This window comes from Cuculus canorus, chromosome 6 (assembly GCF_017976375.1).
Source record: "Cuculus canorus isolate bCucCan1 chromosome 6, bCucCan1.pri, whole genome shotgun sequence".
Taxonomy (NCBI): domain Eukaryota; kingdom Metazoa; phylum Chordata; class Aves; order Cuculiformes; family Cuculidae; genus Cuculus; species Cuculus canorus.
The window spans coordinates 3863447-3884417 of NC_071406.1; the positions used below are offsets into that span (position 1 = coordinate 3863447).

General features: G+C 39.1%; 1 long non-coding RNA gene across 2 annotated transcripts; it reads right to left on the reverse strand.

The window, feature by feature from the left end:
- Window positions 1-5240: 5240 nt before the first annotated feature.
- On the reverse strand, window positions 5241-15259 carry LOC128852514 (uncharacterized). Of its 2 annotated transcripts, XR_008450390.1 has the most exons (4): window positions 14737-15259; window positions 14273-14368; window positions 8565-8842; window positions 5241-5340 (listed from the first exon to the last, which is right to left on the reverse strand). It is a non-coding gene; the product is annotated as an uncharacterized LOC128852514 (long non-coding RNA). The 2 variants fall into 2 exon arrangements; XR_008450389.1 differs by having other exon boundaries at window positions 14273-15259.
- Window positions 15260-20971: the final 5712 nt, after the last annotated feature.

Sequence of the window (20971 nt, forward strand, 5' to 3'; positions counted from 1 at the left end):
AAAGTAGAAGAGATGGGTAGAAGCCACACATCTCCTGAACATCGTGATACTCTGTCTCTCGTGTACTGCCCACACCAAGGGGTTCAGCCGCTTAGCGGGGCAGGGCAATTTCATCTTTAGAAAAGTAACACATTTAAAATGGTACCTTAGAGGTAAGTTTGAAGGTCCGTGGGTTCAGACCTGATGACGCTGAAGACACGGAAGCGAGCAAACAGTGATCAATTACTGAATGACAGCACTGAGAGGAGAAATCTCTGTTGTTACACAACATCCTGCCAAACTTGCAAACTCTTGGTATTCATATGACAACTCAAACAATTGCAACAAAGCTGGACTGTAGCTTTGTCCTCTCCTGCCATTCTTAATGTCTTACACTGTTTCCCCTGGAACAGGGAAGTAACGGCCAGCAGCTCCCCATTTTATCTGACACGTTTAAGGAGGTCTGCCAAACCCACCAAGTCAACATGAACTACTCTTCATTTACTTCTGACTTCCAGCAAGCAGAAAAGCTCTGTATCAAGAACAAAAACATGCCAGGCCAAACAAGTCCCTACAAACCATGTCATCTTTTCAAGAAAAACATTCTTTCCTTTGCCTGCGCAAGCTGGCTTTTACCAAGATATTCACTTCAGTCCTCCTGTGCTATCCCATTTAAGTGCTTTTTTTTTAATGTACAAATTTCTGATTTCTTTTTTATTAGAAATAATTTGTAAAACCATTTGCCAGCATTCACGCCCTGCAAATATTTGCTTACTGTCAAAGGCTCCTGAGGACCTCCAGCACCTGTTATCCTCTGCCAAGATCAACCTTTTCAAATGGGCAAGTCTCCAGAAAAGATCACAGACAGTTGTAAAATGGATCAATCTTAAACAAATCTTTCTCTGATATGCACCAGGGGTTCAGAGAAGAGGGTCCATTAGCTTTCATTCCTCCTCCAGTGCCTGCGTCTTCCTTTCTTGATTCTCCCTTCAAAAATGCTCATATTCCTATAGATCCTACAAGATCTACTTTGGTTCTACCCCTTACCATTAGCTAGAAGACCAAACTATTCAGTCCACTTGTAACATTTTATCGGCCTATATAATTTTATAATCCTTTTGTTATTTTCACTAAAAGGAATGCAACTTATCAGACACCTAATGCTACTTAAGAGCGCATAGATTTTTTTGTGGTTGAATAATAACATCTGTTTTGATTTTCCAGCCACAAAAGTGCTTTTAATCTGGCCTTCCTTTATTTGAACTTTTCACATCTGCTCAGGCCTGCTTCCCATAAACTAAATACCAGATCCTTCCAAATGTAGGAAATTTACCTGCACCAGTTGTTGTATCAACTCCAAAGATTTCTTTATAGGAGCCAGATAAAAATGTCAGAAGACTAATAAATATAGTCCTAGTGTACTATATATTTATTGAACGTTACTCTTTATTTTCTCAGTCCCAAATGATTGGTATTCATAGGCCTAATCCTGCAAAAACTTTTTTTTCATAAATGAACTCATTTACTTTTATTGAATGAAGTATAAGTTACAGGATGGTACTCCCTGTTTCAGCAAATAAAAGGAGTCTTAGTCTAGTGGGAGGTGTCCCTGCCCACAGCAGATGGGTTGGAACTGAATGATATTTAATGTCCCTTACAACGCAAACTATTTTATGATTCTATGATAAGGGGGATTTCATGTGTCATTTTCAGGATTATCCTCAAAGATACGGTAATGGATTATGAAATTTAACTTATTTGGATCTCTTCAAAGTTGAGCAAAGTCAGGAAGGAAAGCAGCCCTCATCAGAAACACTTTTGCTTTACGTTTTTTGTGGTTTTTTTTTTTAAATTAGGCACTTATTTTTTAACTGTAGCTCAGATTCCAAAACTTAGATGTGTTTAGTTAACAAAATGGGTTGAGGGGTTTTACCACTGATGTCACTAGGACAGGAAATGCATCCCGGATAGCTGGCAAATATTAAGGATCATTCTTTAAACTCAGAGCTAGACTATAGAAGAATTTTGCTCTGCTGATGGGACCAGGAAGATATGCAAAAAACTCATCAGCCTCTTCACAATAATCTTCTATTCATCAATTTGTTCCGCTATTAGAAAGATATATCGGGAGAACTCCTACATCCCCGGGCCCCATGCAGCTGAGGCTGCGTCTGCAGCAAAACTGCACTAGCAGGCTGCTTCTCTCTGGCAGATAACTCAGCAGATAGCTCTTCAAAGCAAAGGAGAGCACACTGTTTGCAAAGCAGCTGAGAATTCTCATTTCCCTTGTCTCAGGCTACCAGAAGCCCCTTTTTTTTTCCCCTCAAAGTCTCCTACCTGTGTTATAGCGAGACAACAAGGTTTTGTTCTTTTATGTTGTTTTGAATCTTTAACAAAACTTAAGCTCAGTGATTTGGCAACCTCATTAAATACAGCTTTTTGAAGCCAAAACACCCACCAGCACCAGAGTCTTAAATAGATGTGAGATAGGAAAGTACAACGAGAACCACAGTGGCTTTAAGAACAGTTGGAGAGGAAAGGCAATATCCATGTACTGCCCTTGATTTACACCTTGATTTTTTTCCTCTACACAAAGGGTTGAAACTGCGTCATGAAGGAACAGTTGTGAGAATCACAAAGAACTTAACAAGTCAGAAATGGATTAAAAAGCACTTTATGGCTTGTTAAAGAAATCCCCCTGTTCCTCAGAAGCATTTTTAACATCTTATTAGTGTTATTTGATCTGACTAACATATTGACTAGTCATTTGAATAGGAGATGAATCCTTTTTGATGGATCACAAAGGGAGTATAAATTCAAATGAGGCACTTCTCCAAATTTTTATTTTAGAATAACCCCAAAGAGCCAATAACATCTGCAAAGGTTTTTTCTGTGCCCCTCAAAAGACTGTCCTAATGATCTCTTAAATCACACATTTTTTTCTTCCTTAAAAGTAGAGATTGCATTTGTGGTCAACTGAAATTACAGTGATTTGAAAGTTCTATTTTACCTGCTTTCAGAAATCATAGAATCATGAAATTTCCTGAAATGCCTGATATATATTTGATCTAAGAAAATACTCTAAGCCAATATTTTCTTTCTTAAACTGTCGTGTCAATACTTTATCATCAGTTGAACTCGCTGTCAATGTCTGTCTCATTCACAGTAGTTCAGAATTCGACAAATGAAAAATAAGACAGACAAATAAGATAAATACACAAAAACGTGCAAATTCTTTCCATTGATCTCTGATATGACACACTTTCCATCCTTTAAATCTATACTGTTTAGGACTAGTTTCAATGACACCAGTATAGACAGTACTATGGAGTCAGTGGGCAGACCCACAACGGTCTTCCATCGGGCAAAAGCCAGGAATGCTTCTAGGCATTTTTAAGCAGTTTTATGTTCTCTAAGCAGTTTTATGTTATCTAAGATATCTAAGATGTTATCTAAGATTTTGCACCTAGGAATAAGTTGGAGACCTCCAGCTCAATTTGAAAACAGTAATTTATAGCTACACAGACATTATGATTTTACAATGTTTTGATAGTTACGCCTTCACTATCCACATGGAACATTTAAAGACGGATTAGAAGCCATTAATCTCTGAAATATGAGCGATTCACAGCCTAAAGAAGAACTTGGAGCATTTGCAGTGCAAGACTTTTCCTGCACCTATATACTGTTTTACTGATATATAATATCCTATTCTAGGATCAGGTCAAGTATTAGACTTGGATAACCCTATAATTGTAAAAGTAGTGGATTGTAAACCAGGGATCTGAGTACTTTGTCATAGGTACTCGTATTGACTTTGGACAATTATTTAGATTAGAAAAGATTTTAGGCAGTGTCCCTCGTTGCAGTCTCCAGCATCAGTTAGTACATTGGATCCCGGTACAAAATATCTTCCATCATGTACAACAATAATCACAGTCTCCTACTTCATTAGAAGTCTTTCACTTTAAAATATAAATAACTCAAAGTTACAGGTGAGGTCAAACAAAATCCGTATATTTTGCACACCTATGATTTGAGATATGGGGAAGTCGACTCAATCCACATCTTAGCAGTAGGCTGTTAATTCCACCAGAGTCTGACCTCAGATGCTTGGTTTAAATCTGCCTATGCTCTGCTGAATGCCAGGTCCAAATCCAAATCTGGATCCCAAATTTTTGGTATGGGCCCATCTGTACTCGAAGGCAATGTTGTAAAGAAAGAGGAAAGCTAAGATCATGAAAATATCTATTTGAATACTGCATCCAACAGATTTATGAACCTAAGCAACTAATTTTTTTCTTGTGTAAAGTCAAAACTACTGCAGGATTTCCTGTCCATATTTACCATATGCTTTCTCCAACTTTGTTTAAAATTCTTAGTGTCACAATGTTCTGAAACTTCTGAGCATCTACTGTTTTTCTGCAAGATTTATCTATGCTGCAAACTAGGCTACAGTCAAGAATTTTGTACAGGAAAAGTGATTTTATCCATTTACTTTTATCCATTTTATCTATTTACTTTTGCAATGTGGTCATGACTGGTGAAAGCATCGTACACAATGAAACTCTTGGGTAACGGCCTGATATATGATTAATTCTCTTAAATGGCAAATGTGTTTGTTTCAGTGTAACTCACTGTGTACATTGGGTCAAGGTGCACGCGGAAACAGGTTCTACAAACTGCTAGAGAGCATGTCTTGCAGGATCTTCTGAGTGCAATCTTCATTTAGAGAACAGTCAGAAACAAGGCAAGTAAAACACCAACAACACTAAAGGAAGCTTACAAATGTTTGCAAATTCATTTTATGGATTAATGACCCTACATATAAGAATTGACATTTCCAGGACAAATCACTTCTTTATCCTACAAATATTTCAGCAGTTTTTGCTTACACCAAAGTGGAGGCAAATTTTTCCTTCTTCAGATCAAACGAGATCTAAAATCTGGGAAGATTTAACAGTAAAATAAAAACAATGGGGAATGTAAATGTTAACCATCTGCAATTGTCGTTACTGCTATTTCTTATTACGTGATATCTCTATCACTGGCATTATACTTTTACTTTTGTTATCTCTCACAACTTTTCAATCTATTATGGTTAATCATTGATAAACAAACACTTTGACTGACTTAAAAAGTGGCAATCATCTCATCTAAATTTAACTGTGTAAAAGTCAAACACCTACTCTAAGCTACTCGTGAAGGCTCCTTCTATAGATAGTGGTGACAGATTGGCATTTTCATAGGGAGATTTATCCTACCTGTCTTACACACTTGTTTAAGATGGGATTAATCACCCTCTGGAAGTACTTTCTTCTTGTTCTCTCCTTGGACTGACTTCAGTAAAAAGCAACACACCTGTTTCGCCAAAGAAGGAAAAGGAAAAAAAAAATCCAAGAGATTATTTCAGGCCTTGATCTTGAATCCACAAAGACATTTACCCTCAAAAGTACAGTTCCTTTAGGATGCAGAAAGTCTCCTTCTAAAGACAGATGGGAAGAAGGAAGGTGGGGAGAGACAGGAGAAGAGTCAGTCTTTAGAATTAGGCTTATCACCTGCCCCAGTCCTCTGCCTTTAGGGCTGGTGGGAAGCAATGCTAAGGAGAACCATGGCATAAAGGATTATCAGACTTTTTTTTTATCCCCTGTTGCTTTATCCACAGAAACCATGAGGGTTGCCATAGTTTCACTCTCAGTGGATTTCCAGTGACAGAAACGTTTTCCAGGCTTTGGTAAGAGAAGGGGGCTGGCCAACAGCTATTCTCCTTCAGCAGAAGCAAAGCAAACCCAGCATCTCCTCTTTTCACATGAGACCAGCTCCAGCTCGACACACAGAAGGACCACACACCAACCATTGCTTCAGGACACGAGTCTTAGGAGGCAATTCAACGGAAACTTCTAATACCCTTAAAATCATTCAAAGGAAAAGATGCCGATGCTGATGAGGGAAGAAACATTCTTCTTGGCGTCTCTCCATTTTAAATTCTGCTATAGTGACAGTATCTGGATTAGACTCCAGGACAGTATTTCTGAAACAGCAGGAACCCTGCTTACTGCATCAGTTTTAAATTATAAGCCTTCCAAATATGTCAACACCACTTTCCTGGAGACTTTCCTGAAACTAAAACACTGAGCTTTTCCCCTGAGCCTTCACAGAGTCATATGGATCCATTGCACAGTGCCACCATTTGTATTATGATTTGCCTATGTTGGGTCACTGCTACTTCTTCATTTCTGCTCTATAGTCAGCCTCACTCTTTGATGTTACTCAGTCACTATTTCCTTTCCCTTTACTTTTATCTCTGTCCTGGCATTCTTCCTTTAAGCATCTTCTCTACCAGATGGTCTCCATCTCTCCTTCAGAAGTGCCCAAAATATTCCTACTGCCTCCTCTTGATCTTCCCCCAGCAGCAAACCTCTTCATCCTACAGAGCTCAAATACCAATGGATTTCTCCTTCTTGCTGCTATGCGTCTTTCTCACACTTTAAAAAGGAATTCACTGGAAGCAGCTAATCTCCAATCCTCATTATGCATGATGTACTCATTTATAAGAGTTTACCCAGGAGAAAAATTCAGATGGGATATACACTGGCACAATTGCATTTTTTTCAAGTGGAAGCACATCTGATGTCTGCCTACCGAACTGGAGCTCTAGTTTGGAACAGGAGCTTCAACTTTTTCATTTAGAAATCCATATGGATCCTTTAATCTGAAGGTCAAAACAGCTTTCATGAAAGATACTGAAAACAATGATACTTTATATTCACCAACATAATTATATAAAGATGATTCAATATTGTAGAACCATCAGAGGATTCAACAAAATCTCTGTATTATGTATTTTTAAGATGGGATTTAGAGACTGTAAGATGAGGCTTCAGAAGTTTACAGAGAGAAAAAAAAAAATCTTGTCACAATTTATATCTTCCTAATAGGTCACTGAAACTCTGAGGATAACAATTGCTTTTACTCGCAGTTGGCAGAGCACTACAATCAAGAATAAAGCTCTAGATATTTTTGTGGAAGTACAAGCACTTACTAAATGCAGCAGCATAATAATGTGTTATATATTATACAAATACAGCGAGGTGGGATTTGCATTTGTTTCTTTGCAAGAGAAGAAAGAACTCAGAAATGACCTTCTGTTCATAAGTTTTTTTGAAAAAGGCTTGGCCTGAAACCACTTCACCACTATTGATATAGTCTGTTTTTGCACATAAATCTTAAATGTAAGCATTGCTTCAAAAATAACTAAGCAATCGCAAAGCTTTACTTTTCAAATTCAATTGCCTTCAAATCCTTTACTGAAGTCCCCTTGGCAGTGTCGCTTCAAAATCAGGATAATGCCGTATAGTGTTTCTCAGTTTCAGTAAAACAAAAGCCTTATTGAATAAATATGTGTGAAAACGTTGCGAACAAAACCATCTCGGCAGACACCACCTGACTATTTGGTGGTGAACCTCCCTGGTGACCTGCTTGGGCTCAATGCTTGACTTCTTGGCATATCACAGCCCTGCTCAGTTCCATAGTCTTTGTCCTTAAAACCATAATAAAACACACACTTTTCTCTCAGAAACCTAATAACAGGCTTTAGACATCAAGGAACAGCAAGGTGACCTAGGATTTCCATATGCAGGAAGCTGCTGATCAAATAGTATATCCTTTTTTAATCTACCTCTTGTATCATGAATATACAGAAAACCTTATGGTTCTGATAATCCCTTAACTCTGAGTTTTAGAAAGAGAGCTCACGATGCTACCACGTCGCGGAAATTTAAAGGCAGAATAAAAAAATCTAGTATTTACTATCTTGTGCCTTGTTCTTCTCTGAAAAAGAATGACTCAGGAACATTTTTCTTTTTACCACACATCGTCTTCCAGCTTATCTTACGCCTCCCTGTAGTTAAAACATTCGCTCAGCCCCACAGATCCCATTACTGCAGGAAGGCAGCAGCATGTGCCAAAGTCCGGGCGGTCAGGTTTCCCTCACCTCCCAGGGCCAGGGTTTCAGGTATCCAAGTCATTGAAACTGGAGTCACACAGCAATTAGTTGCTGACTTTCGGGCACTCACTACTGGCAAGAGGTACAGTGTTAGTGCTGGTTCACAGCTGACTGCACCAAACAGCTACCAACGAGGACAAGGTCCACTGAATTAGACTTGATTTTGCTTTCAAAAAGGTTCTCCCTTTTATCAATCTGCTGCAGGCCTGCACTCTTGATAATCTTCAGAAGCAAAATAACCTCATAAGAAAACGTATTCTTGTTAACAGTTGAGGTAACAAGGATTTTCAGTTGTGAAAAGTTCAAGACTCATTGTCAATTCTATTTCTGACTTATTAAGTGCATTAAAAAAATATACCAAGTAATTATTATGAAACAACGTCATAAGCTACACAAACAAGGAATAACAAAGGGGCTGTTTATGACAAATACATGGAACTGTGAACCTGTAGTTCAGGTGTCAACAATGAGAGGGATACCAAATACCCCAAAAAGTTGCTCTTTTCCTCTGAAGACTAGAAATATCCAGCAGGGATGAGAGTACAAACTGTCAGGTTGAGATAAATCAATTTTATCTCACCTGAAGACAAGCTGGTCCCAGCTCTGCTTGACACTCTGGCATCTTTGTACCCATGAAGCCAGTGCTGGAGTCTTTTTTTTTTCCTCACTCGTATGTTTCTAAACCCTTCATTCCCACAAATCCAGTAGGCAATGAGTGGTGCCATCGGGTGTGCAGAGCCCAAGGAGGTGGCCTTGACACAGGCAGGGCAAGAAGGACAGGCTTCGCTTAATGATGGGACAGCTATGAACGCTTCATGCTCCACACTTTACACCATGATGTGCAGCACATGTCCAACACTGCAGATAAAAAAACAGCAGTGAATAAATGCTACAAATCAAGGTAAGGTCAGCTCTGCAATATAGCAGATCAGACTAGACAGAGGCAGAAATAATTTTCTCACAGATTAGAAGCAGATAAATAAGTGAGAGAGAGGAGGAAGGAAAACACGCAACACGGGAAGGAAGATAAGAAAGAAGCTCTTCATCTTATGTATGGAAACCAACTGCTGCACATGTATTTCCTATGCAATTTTAGTAACGATCCTAAAGTTGTTAATCTGAAACACTTAGCAGGAAGTGGACCATCTATTTAATTTAAAAAGTTGTTTGGAACACTACAGGATTTTCAGATAGTTCAGCTAAGGCACTGGATACTCAATCTGCACCACATAAAGGCTGTGGCCTGGCTTTTCACATGTAGATGTAGATATCCCGCTCAGGAAAAGGGGTATCTAAGCATTCAAGTTCAATCATTTGCTTTTGCATGTTTATACATTATTCTAAGATAATTGCTTACTGGTGATATCAAATATAAAATTTCATCCCATTTACATATTCATTATTTGGACATACAGTCATCGACCACAGTTGGTGAGGCTGAGCATACACTAAGCCCAAAAAGAAAGGTTATTTCCAAAGTAATTAATATAAAAAACAAATAACCTGTAAACTAAGGTGTCTGCTTGTTCATAAATTAAAACAGAATATCCTGGTGGGAATGCAACGTGTGCAGTTTTCACACATGGCAAAGGTTTGCAAGTGGTCGTGCCCATTACAAGGTGAAGGCTACGTTACCAAACAGCACGTTTTCATCTGGCTTTAAACTTAAAAATAACAGTAAAAATCAAACACAAACAGTTATTTTCTTTCTTTTGGGATTTGGCATATGTGCTATAACAGACATAGATGGAAACTTCTAAAATAAATTAAGGAATGTACTTGTCAGTTTATTAATCAAAGTTTACCTGCTTCACATTACACGGAGACAAATTAAACAAGCTACCATAGTACTCAGAAAACATCTGCTAACAAAGTCAGAAGTAATGATAAACAAACTTGAGTTCCCTTTGTGGTTGATTTCCATCCAGCTGCATTTAATTATAAAAGAGCTATCAAAGAAAGCTCCCCATTAGCAGCTAATTCAGAATGACTTCAGAAGAAAATCCCAGAGCCTCCAGTGGTATCTCTCCAACAACTTTCTCATCTCTGCAAGTGATTGAGAAGAACTGAATTAGACCAGTTTAGAGATCAGTCCTCCTGCAAACTCCCAGAGTAAAACAAAGATCATATATCTTTTCAGTACCTGCGACTGCCTGTGTTCAAACTGCTCTTATTGGTGGAACACATAAGACCTAATGGACTCCCTTGCAAGTAATTTCTTCCAAAAACATCAGTGTCAATGAGCAACAGATAACTCTGAAAATTGCTGTATGCACTTCTAAAGCAGAGCTTCAGCTAGTATTCCTGAGAAAGAGAGAAAATGTGTTGCTACAAGTTTTTTTTTATAAAGTCCCTTTGACGTTGGTATTTTTCAGAAAGAAACTGAAGATATAATAATTCATAAGTATCTAATTCTGCCTTATTTCAACACGGAATTTTTTGCATTGATGAAGCTAGAGATGTATATAATCCCAGCCTGATGTTCTGAACCAGCACAGCCACACCTGCATATTATTGATATATAGCAGCCACTCTTAAACAAAACCTGAAAGACAGAAAAAAGCAAATACATCAGCTTTCCTCCCTCCTTAAACTGAGCTATTTTGGTAATTCTATAGATAAACCACCTATCAGTCAAACCAAAACAGTGAAAGTTTTCCAGTGCGCCAAGAACTACTGGCAATTCTTATAAAATTCCAGAAAGTCCAGCAATAGCTGTGAACCTCCAAAAAGGCCTTTGTGTACACAGCTCAGTAATGCACAAGCAGCTTGTAACATATTCCTTTTGGAAGGTCTGGATAATGGCATGAAGGCAAATATGATAAAATATTGAATGAATTTAATTTTTTCTCTGTTATTCTTTTTCATTAAGACAGCAATGGGCGATTCCTTCCTGAAACCTGGCTGCTATCTGGCCAGCAAGTAAATCTGAAATCAAAAACCCAGCGTGCCAGATATGCACAGCTGTATTTGTGCTTCTGCAGCTCCCAGAGGAAAGCACACCACATGTCGGTTACTTGACTTAGGGTGGCTCGGTGAGGTGTAAGTTAAAAGGGCAGCTGTACACTCTGGGAAGTTTTCCAGATTCATTTTCTACCAATTGCTTTAACAATGCCACAAACAGCAGTGAAGAGGTAGGGATGTTGGGTAACACAGGTAGAAAACAGAAAAACTTTCTATAGCTTATTTCTTATTCGGTCCCCAGGCACTCTTGAAAAAGCTGTAGGCACTTTATAGAGGACTTATTCCCTGCAAGAATAAAGGAGTTGGCTCTGATTGCTGCTATTCTAAGAGGTTAAGGGAAGAAAAGACGTTGTTATATATCCACATGGTAATCAACCAAGGTCTCAAGTAACTATTGCCGTTGATATGGTTTTTCTTGGCTCTTCTAGAAAACAGTTTATTGGTGTACCTGGCCTAGAAGTTTGAGAGCCGAGGGAAGAAAATGATAACACTGTTTAACAGACCCTTTGTTTACGTAAACATCCATCCACAATCTGTGTCTGATGGGGTGAACATACGGCTTTAATTTTACCCTTGGCACATGGATCAAACAATGTTGCCAATATCTATTGTTCTCCTCATAACAATATGCCTGGTGGTTTCAACATATCCTCTCCATTAGCTGGCTTCAGATCAAGCATTGCTGTGTATGTGCTTGTGTCTTCATAAAACTGGAATATGGATCTATTTTTTTTTTCTTTGTACCAAATGTGTAAGAAAGAACACAGTTGAGAATGGTGGTCAACCGTTCCTGTGAGTCATGAGAACAGCTCGCTTCGGATTGTGTGGAGAAGCCAACACACGGGTGGGAAGAAGGGGCTGAATTAGATTTGCAAAGCCCCAGTCATATAGCTTAGGTCTTTCAAAAAACAGAGGAAGTGGCGAGTCAGATCCTTATCCATTTTTGTCTGGGCGTTAGCAAACCTTTCAGTATTTGGTCCATCTCTCATCTACACTGGCCCTGCTCTGGAGCATGGACACACTGGACATCTGTTAGAAGAGTCGTTTGGGTTGCTGTTTATTGTTCCCCCTCCTAATTTTTTCAATTTCACTTCCTTTCTATTAGCTGCAGAAGATGACAATAATCATAGAATCACAGAATGGTTAGAGTTGGAGGGGACCTTAAAGATCATCCAATTCCAACCCCCCCGCCACGGCGTTTTTCTTTTACAAATATGCTGCTTCTGTAGAAGCAACATAATGCAGGAGATTGAGATCTGGGGAGCAGCATGAGGAGAAACCTCAGATGGGCTCCCAAGCCAGAGTAGCTTGTCATCGCCGTGCTAATCTTCTTAGCTTCTGCCTTGGCCTCTGGATCAGCAGCACTGCTTTCTTATGTTTCCAGCAGCAATCAAACTTGACATTTCTCCTCTACATTGTGTTGCATTTCAGCCTGTACTTCCAAATGTTTCATCCAAAATTCACTTAAGTCAGGGGAAGGAATCTCACTGCTTTGAATGTACTTTGGATCTGGCACCTTCTTCCCACTTGATCACTAATGCCCGATTTATATTTGCTAAATTAGAGAGAAAATTCTCTAGTACCATTTTCACAATAACGGTGATATTCTCACTCAAAAAATATCACTAGTAAAGACCACAACTATATTTGGACCATCCAGGTAACTTACTCTGTGTTTGGTGGTTTCTTTTATCCATTTTGCTTCTCTTTCAAAGGCTGAAAGATGATGTTTCAAGAGAAACTGGCTGGAAGACCTGAGGGAGCCTCAGCCATTTGGCCCATCCAGTGCAGAAAGCTGCTGCCGTGGGAGGCAGTGGTCTGACACCACCAGGAGCTCCCTGACCTTCCGTGTGGCAGAAAAGCATGAGTAAAAACTTGGAGGAGCATTGGGAAAGGAGAAAAGAGAAAGAAAGCATTGGGAGATAACAACAGCGGTGATTAACGTCACTAAATATAGGGATCTTCAGGCTTATTTTTTCCCCTGTGCTCTCATGACACTCCTCCTCACTGGAAGAAACCTTGAAAAGCTTTGGGTTGTATTCAGTATTTCTGTTTTCTTCCTATTGCACTGTTTCTCACTTCTCTTTTCCTCTCCAGCTTTGATGTTTTGCCTTCCAAATGCGCTGAATTTAAGCCCAGTGCTTTGAATGGTTTCACTGACCCTGTAAGGCTGCATAGCAGCGCAGATGTATATCTTTTAGGATTATGTCTATCTATACTAATTCCGCCCCCCCTCCCCACGCACATTTGCTCGTAGAGAGCAATGACAATGCTTCCCGTGCATCGCAAACTACAATTTAAGGAGTTTAAGAAGAATTAATCTAGATGCTGCTTGTGCACTCATATATATGCAGCACAGCTTTCGGTCTCATCACTACACATGTGCTTCAGCCTGTTCGCGACTGTCAGAGCACTAACATTTCTATATAAACTGATTCGTTAAAACTTTCAGAATGTAATTATCTCTGATTTACGGAACGAATGGAGCTTCTGCACCAGTAACAGCACGACGAGAGAGAGGAAAAAGACGTAGAAGAGCCCTTTTAACTTCTGAACTATTGCTTTACTTAGGAAGGTATGGCAGTCCTAGCATTGCTTTAAACACTCTGGAAAGCCTGACAGCAACAGCCTGTCAGCGTGCATCTAGAAGCAGAACCCTTCAATGAATGAATCAGGCATTTTCTGTATTCTTCCAAGCTTTTTGGGTCAAATTAAACCCAGGAAAACATTCCCCGCAATAAAACACTTAAAGGAGGTAAGGAAACTGGGAGTCAGAAGTACAACCTCTATGGTTTAAGCTTTATGAGGAAAAAACCAACACATCAGTTTTGAAGTTGTCTGATACCACTGAAACGAATTTATTATAGAATTAATTACCTTACTTGAAGTGGAACTCATTGACACATGATATTTTGTCTAATTCTCTATTGTGTATAAAAACGCAATACGTTGTGTAATATATTGTCGCTGTTATTATTTCAAACGGCCATTTAATCAAGGGGGTTTGACGAATGTAACTGTAGACTGATAACTACAATTTTTTGCCAGTATTTTATGTTAGGAGTTTGTCAATTTTACTATCGCTTTGGTTTCATAGTGAAATAGCAAATTATCATCATAAAAATCCTTTTGTCCCAAATCAATGCAGTTAGTTTCACAAATGTGTAAGCCTTCCCGGCCATTGTCACATTAAGCACAGGACATAATTTGAGTATAAGTGCAATGAACACCAAGAGCACAGCTGTCACCACAAACACAGGGGTCAAACAGCAGAGTTATTACAGGGCTGCATTTCACTTGTCCCTCCTATAGAATCCACCTTACCTTCAGAACTTACTGGAGCTCTCCTTGGGGTGGATTTGAAAGTATGTGTAGAAAGAAGTTTCTAAACACACATCCTTGATGAACTCCAAAAAAGACCTGTAAGTGAGGGAATTAAAGCAGTATTAAGCCAAACTGAAGCAAATGCTAGCATATCATTAACACAGCATTGTCAAAGATATCTCATGGTTTAATTTTAGTGGGAAAAATATGGTATCTCAGATACCATGATATGGGTGTTTGTTCACAGCCACGGTACCTGTCAACTATTATTATACTGATGCTGCCGTGTTCCCTGAACTGCTTTGATTTCTTAACAAGAAAAGAATTTTCTGTGATGTGCCATCTGTAAGGTACAGTTTATCAAAAGAAAACTTTATCTCAAATTTTTAATAATTTTCTGTCAATTCCAATAAAATCTGATATATTTTTATAATACTTACAAAATAATAGCAAATGTGACTCACCACATGTGCCACTATTTCATTTGATATTCCTCTTCTCCCACTGACTTTTCTTTCCAGCACAAAATGCAATTTAAATGTCAACTTGAACTAAAAAAGTTACATTCCTGTGGAGATTGCTGGTATCTCATACAATTTCAAATAATTCAACTGCTTTCCACTCCTTTACCTATTTTCTTCTGTTTTAGTATCTCATTGTGCAGGTTCTAAAAGTAACAAATGGTAGCAGGGATGAAGTAATGCACAGTTTGTTTACATGTAAGTGACAGGACAACATGTCCTTTCATACCTAAAAAGGGATGGTGCCAATCCATCACAGGATCCGAAGTTCATTTATTAAATATACTAGTGCACACTGGAGGACTACAGTGTCTTTAGCAAGGCTACTGCTAGCTACATAAAAATAAGGAGTATAAACCAAAGGAAAAACAGGAGGAACGGAAAAAAGATTGGAAGGAAATTCATCTTCTCTTTAGCATCCACTTGCCAATCAAGTGCATAGGCAGCACAGAGGATGTCCGTGATGCAGGAGGTGCTGGTCTGCTTTGTTCTGCCAGGAGCCCTTATACTTGGGAAATCAAATATCACAAGTGTAGAGTCATATTTTGGATTTAGGCCTCACTGAGGCTTTCAGGTTCCTCTAAGCAAGTTTTCATAGAATCACCAGGTTGGAAAGGACCCACCGGATCATCGAGTCCAACCATTCCTAACATTCCCTAAACCACGTCCCTCAGCACTTCACCCACCTGTTCCTTAAACACCTCCAGGGAAGGTGACTCGACCCCCTCCCTGGGCAGCCTCTGCCAGTGCCCCATGACTCCACAAAAATTTTTTTTCTGATATCCAGCCTGAATCTCCCCTGTCAGAGCTTGAGGCCATTCCCCCTTGTCCTGTCCTCTGTCACTTGGGAGAAGAGCCCAGTTCCCTCCTCTCCACAACCTCCTTTCAGGGAGTTGTAGAGAGTAATAAGGTCTCCCCTCAGCCTCCTCTTCTCCAGGCTAAACAACCCCAGCTCTCTCAGCCGCTCCTCGTAAGACTTGTTCTCCAAACAATACAGATTGTTATCTATATGCAGAGATGTTTGCACTCTCCACAAACTTGTTTTTCATTGGGGCAAACCCACCAGTGATGGGTGCGGGCCCCTCCAGCACGACACTTTGTTCTCTCCCTTCTAGGACATGGCACAGGAGACATTTCCAGGTCAAGGTCACTATAACATAGTCAGGAAACAACGATGGCAGCCAACAGCCCTACCTTAATGCCAGAGTCCAAATCCCTTCTTTCACTCCTAGATTTGTACACACATTTTTCACTTCCATAATAATGCTTTGTTCACAAGGCCAGAGAGTTTTAATGATCTTTCTTGCATAAGAACCTTTATTTCTCTTCATTTCCTAGGATTGCTGAATATCATTCTCCTCTCCCTGCAATATTGCACAACAGGCATGAGAAACCTGTGGAAAAAAACTCTGTCTCCTGACATCAGTTAGACGTCAAAAAATTTAGTATTGTGAAAACTAAGCCCTGAGATTTAGCCCTAATCTCTGCGTCTCAATGCCTAAATACAACATCGCTAGTGTTCACCGGTTTGTGAAGATACACAACAAAGATCGAGGCAATCCGTTCCTTCATTACTGGAGTCATAGCAATAAGTCTCCATTTAAGGAGAAATAAGGCAAAAAGGACTACGGTATTACAGTACACTGAGGACTGACTCCAGCTTGACTTGGAAAGGATGGAGGTATCTATGCAAACTTGAAGTGCAATACAGCAAAGACACCAAAGGCATCAAAAAACCTAGGAAGGTTCAAAAGGAACTCAAAACTCACCTGGAATTGCCATTGGAAACAGCTGCTGGAAAAGCAGTCTGGAAAAAAAATACCCTGAACAGAAGAATTTTCAGCCAACGTGGCTGGACCCTTCTTCCCTTTTGAAAAGAGATTTTATTATAGACACAGAAAGTCCAGCTGTGCCACAGAAGACTTCCCAGGGTCTTGACAGTATCTTTGGGAATGGAGAAGACCTGCCATCAAGAGATGCACTACTGGAGATATTTAGAATTCTTTTCTACTGAAATTACTGGAAGTATGGGCTGGAGTCAAGTTCTATGTGCTCACACTGACTTCAGGGGCTATTTCCACAACTGGAAATTCACTCTTTCTTTCTTTCTCTGGAAATCTCTGTATCATGCACTATAACCGTGTGACTTCTTCAGAAAACAGGTGAGGACCTTGTTATCTCCCTGGCTTTGCTTCACTCCTGCAGCCAATCCCACCCTTTCCAGTGAATGGGGGTGATCCTGCAGGAAAACAGTTTTCAGGATACATTTTATCACTCATTATCTGACTCTAGATTTCATGAAGATAGATGTCTTTAACATGTCTCAGTTTTGCTTAGATCAAGACCCCTAAAATAGTCTCCATCACTCTTAAGGCTCTGGATCCTGATGAGACTTGCGAAAGCATTTAAGTTAGAGCAGTTTGGTGAAGCTTCAGGAAAGAGAGCTTTCAACAAGTGAGCAATATGCATTCTGATAAACCTCATCTTTCCTCTTTCCCATGGAAATATTTCCCAATGGTTATATTTCCCAATATAGCCATGAAGCTTCATGTTCTGCCTTACCACACTAATTTGTCTCAAGTCACCGCTACTACAAAAAATTCAAAGAGACTCAGAGTTCCTGTGATTTTGTTTGAAGGACTAAAGGTTTAAAATGGAAAAGAAGAGATAATTATAATGACTTGAGGTCTGGTAAGTACATTAGATTCACCTGTTTAAAGCAACAATGACTAAAAAAAGGATAGACAACCCCCCCAAGATCAGCTGCACAGCATGCTCATAGGGAGCTGTAAATCTATCTCCCTAATGATCATATAAACAGCAAAATCGGATGCCCAGCAATACATCATACCCAAAACATAACTATTGCACCATCACAGCCTGTTCAAGACTAAGATAGAAAAGGGAAGCTGACCTGTATTCCCTCTATCTTCCAAGGAACCTTCAATCAGGTGTTTATAGGGCTCCTCTGCTCCATGGATGGATGAACACCACCTCATACTGCCTGTACTTACCTCGCAGAGGTGTTGGAGGCCGTAATTAATTACTGTTTGTACAACTCATTGAGATTGTCAGAGAAAGGCACTAGAGACAGAGTGCTGTTATAAATTGTTACACTTGAAATCATTCAAACTCTTCAGCCTTACACTGTTCGCCTTCTCACAAACTTGAAGCATTTCCTTTTCTCCTCCTGAAATAAAATTTGTCCTCTTGACACACACAAACCATTAGAGAGGCCGTATTTACAGGCAGCTAGCAGGATTTTCTTGTTTATTTTGACATTGCCTTTTAATCAACATGATAATGATTGTAAAAGCTAGTCCAGTGTTTCACTAAAAATGAATATAAAATGTACACTGATTGTGTCTACAAAGATACGCAATTAAAAAGTATGAGTCAAGTGCTGTTATTTAACACTTGACTTTACTTCTTTTGAACTCTCGTGGCCCTGTTGTGTACATGGTTAAATGTGCAGTGCTGTGTGTTTCAAGTAAATCGGCTGTAAGCAATTTTATATTTTAATGAAAATAATTACAGTTTGAGTAATATGAAGTGTATCTGAAGTATAACCCCCGATGCTACTTCCCCAGAATTAGCTGTGATATAAATTATTATGATTTATTACGGTTACTCCATGCTTTATGTGTTTGTAGGGGATCCTGGCTAGCAAGGAAGATTCTTAACTAACAAAGAACTACATTTCAAAAGCAATTTTTTCTTGGATCTCATCTGTAATTCTTCCACAAAAGTGATATGATTTAACTATACTTCAGTATGTGATATTGCAAAGATGGCATTATTGTGCTGTCATTTTGACAGCTTACTTTAATTTACACCATTTAATGGATGAATACACTTTTTTTTTAAAAAATCTGGTGTTATTCTTTCTTAATATACCATATGTCATTGATCCCACATGCACATATTTGCATAAGCACACCAAATTATATAGTGGCATAAAGTAACCTATGTGTCATATACAACCTATCTTTTGAGTGACACATCAGAAGGTGAAGTCCTGTCTGTTCTTCAAGAATATTGTAGATCCTAAGATGTTGAATTATGTTACGCAACGATTGGCATCTGTCCCCCTCAGAGATGGGCACTTCTCAGATACACTGCACAAAAATAAATTTATGAAAGTCATTTGCCTTGGTAGAAGCAGCACTATAGAAAATGTAACGATTATCATAATTACATTACTGCAAAATGTAGTATCTAGGAGCAGCTGGTTTCAATTGCAACCACTATTTTAAACTATTTTGTCAAACAAAATCTCTTCCAGTTCCTAACATGTTTCGCCAGCTAATGTTAAGTAACTGCTCATCTGTACGTATAAAGGTTGGACAATCATTGCCTTTGTCTTCTTTTGGGGTGGGCAGCCTGATCATTCCTTTGTTGACGGAATTGTGGGGTCACCTCCAGAGGGAAGAGAGAGCACAACAGTCTGATCCAGGCCTGTCCCTACCTTGCTTGTAAGTGCGCACCTCTGATCAGCAAACCTCAGCTCAACAGAGCTTCCACATCCGATATCCTTTATTTAGGTGACCTTCCTAAAGGAGGCAGAAGCTCAGGCTACCTGTACCACAAACACCTTAGAAGTTGTGCAGGATGCTATTAATGTCAGGAGAACAAGCTCTTCTTCTCAGGAGGATCTATTAGCCTGGGGTTCCCACAGTGAGAACCTCTACGTAGCTTCTGTGTCACACCTGGCTTTCATTTGCCTTGCTCAGGCCTGTCCACAAAACCCTCTGCCAGCTCGCTCAACAGAGCCTGCAGTCCTGGCACAGGAATAATCTCTGAAGGCTTCAGTAAACCTGCTGTGGGACATGATCACAGTAGGGAAAAATATCGTGGTGTATTTGAGAAGCAGCCCAATTTAAGAAAAAGTTAACGATAGTTTCAGAATAGGGTGGAATGCAAACCGATGACCCCCCAAGAACTTATCTTTATTTGGTAGACTTCTGTCTACTTTCCAAGGACACTTAAGAGTTAAATAATTCAAAGCTATACAAAAACAAACAAACAAAAAATCCTAGTCATTCTATTTTCCTGTGATAAATATTATTTTTGGACAGAAATGCTGCAAACAAAAATGCAGCAAGAGCTGAAAATTTTAAGCAGGAGGTATCCAAGGTTGAAAAGGGTTTTGTTGACATGAACTGAAGAAACACAGCGTACCTTTATACTTACTTAGCTCTTTGATGTTATACACAATACCTAATATGGCATTACAACCAACTGTACATGTCGTAAAAATACAGAGATTCCATGTGCACTAAACCTGTAATGAATTAATACCTCTGTCAAGGTGTATCCTGAGATATATTGAGCCATCCTTACTCCAAATTCCAGTTCACACATTCTCTACAACTCACAGGATTGAGAATTTGGAAACATTCCAGCAAAATCAGTTTATTTTAAATTCTATCACACTGACTACCAATACATTTGGAATAAGAAAACACATGAGATAGTTAACAAATTCTGTGCTTATTCATATTTTTGTGGAAAAATAAATAATTCAACATTATTTTTTTTTTCTGTTCATTTAAAGCAGTATCTAAGATTTCATCTGTGAGTCACCTACAAAAGTGTTAGGGGTTTTGTATGACCAGAAATGAGATATTTGCACACAACCAACAAACAAATATTGATAACTGACACATAATTCTGGCACCTACTGAAAATTACGAAGAATTTAAATCATCTTCAGATGCTTGTTTAAGAAAGCTGCAGAGCACTGAACAGCACATCGAACAACTGGAAAAAAATATGGTTTTCTTTTTTTTAACACATTAGTTTCAATGGTCATATCAGGTATAAAAATATCAGAGTTAAATGACAATAAAGAAAAGGCAGCAAATATTTGTATGTTGGGAAGTGCTTTTCATTTATAACAGATCTATGTTTTTTTCACAGAAGATGTGTTTGAGGCAGAATTTAACATTTGTGTTGAACTTTGTTGAGTGGGTAGAGAAGTTTCAGTATTTAAATCTCTTGTAGAAATCCTACTGTGTAGAAGGGGCAGTAAACACCAGTTTCTCTTCCCCTCCAGTGTGAAAGAACAGACTTAGAAACTTTACAAGTTGGACACACAGCCCTTTGACCCCCATGATACTGGATAACCCTCTGCATTGTCAATCAATGGATCATCTTACCTGCTGCCTGGAAAATG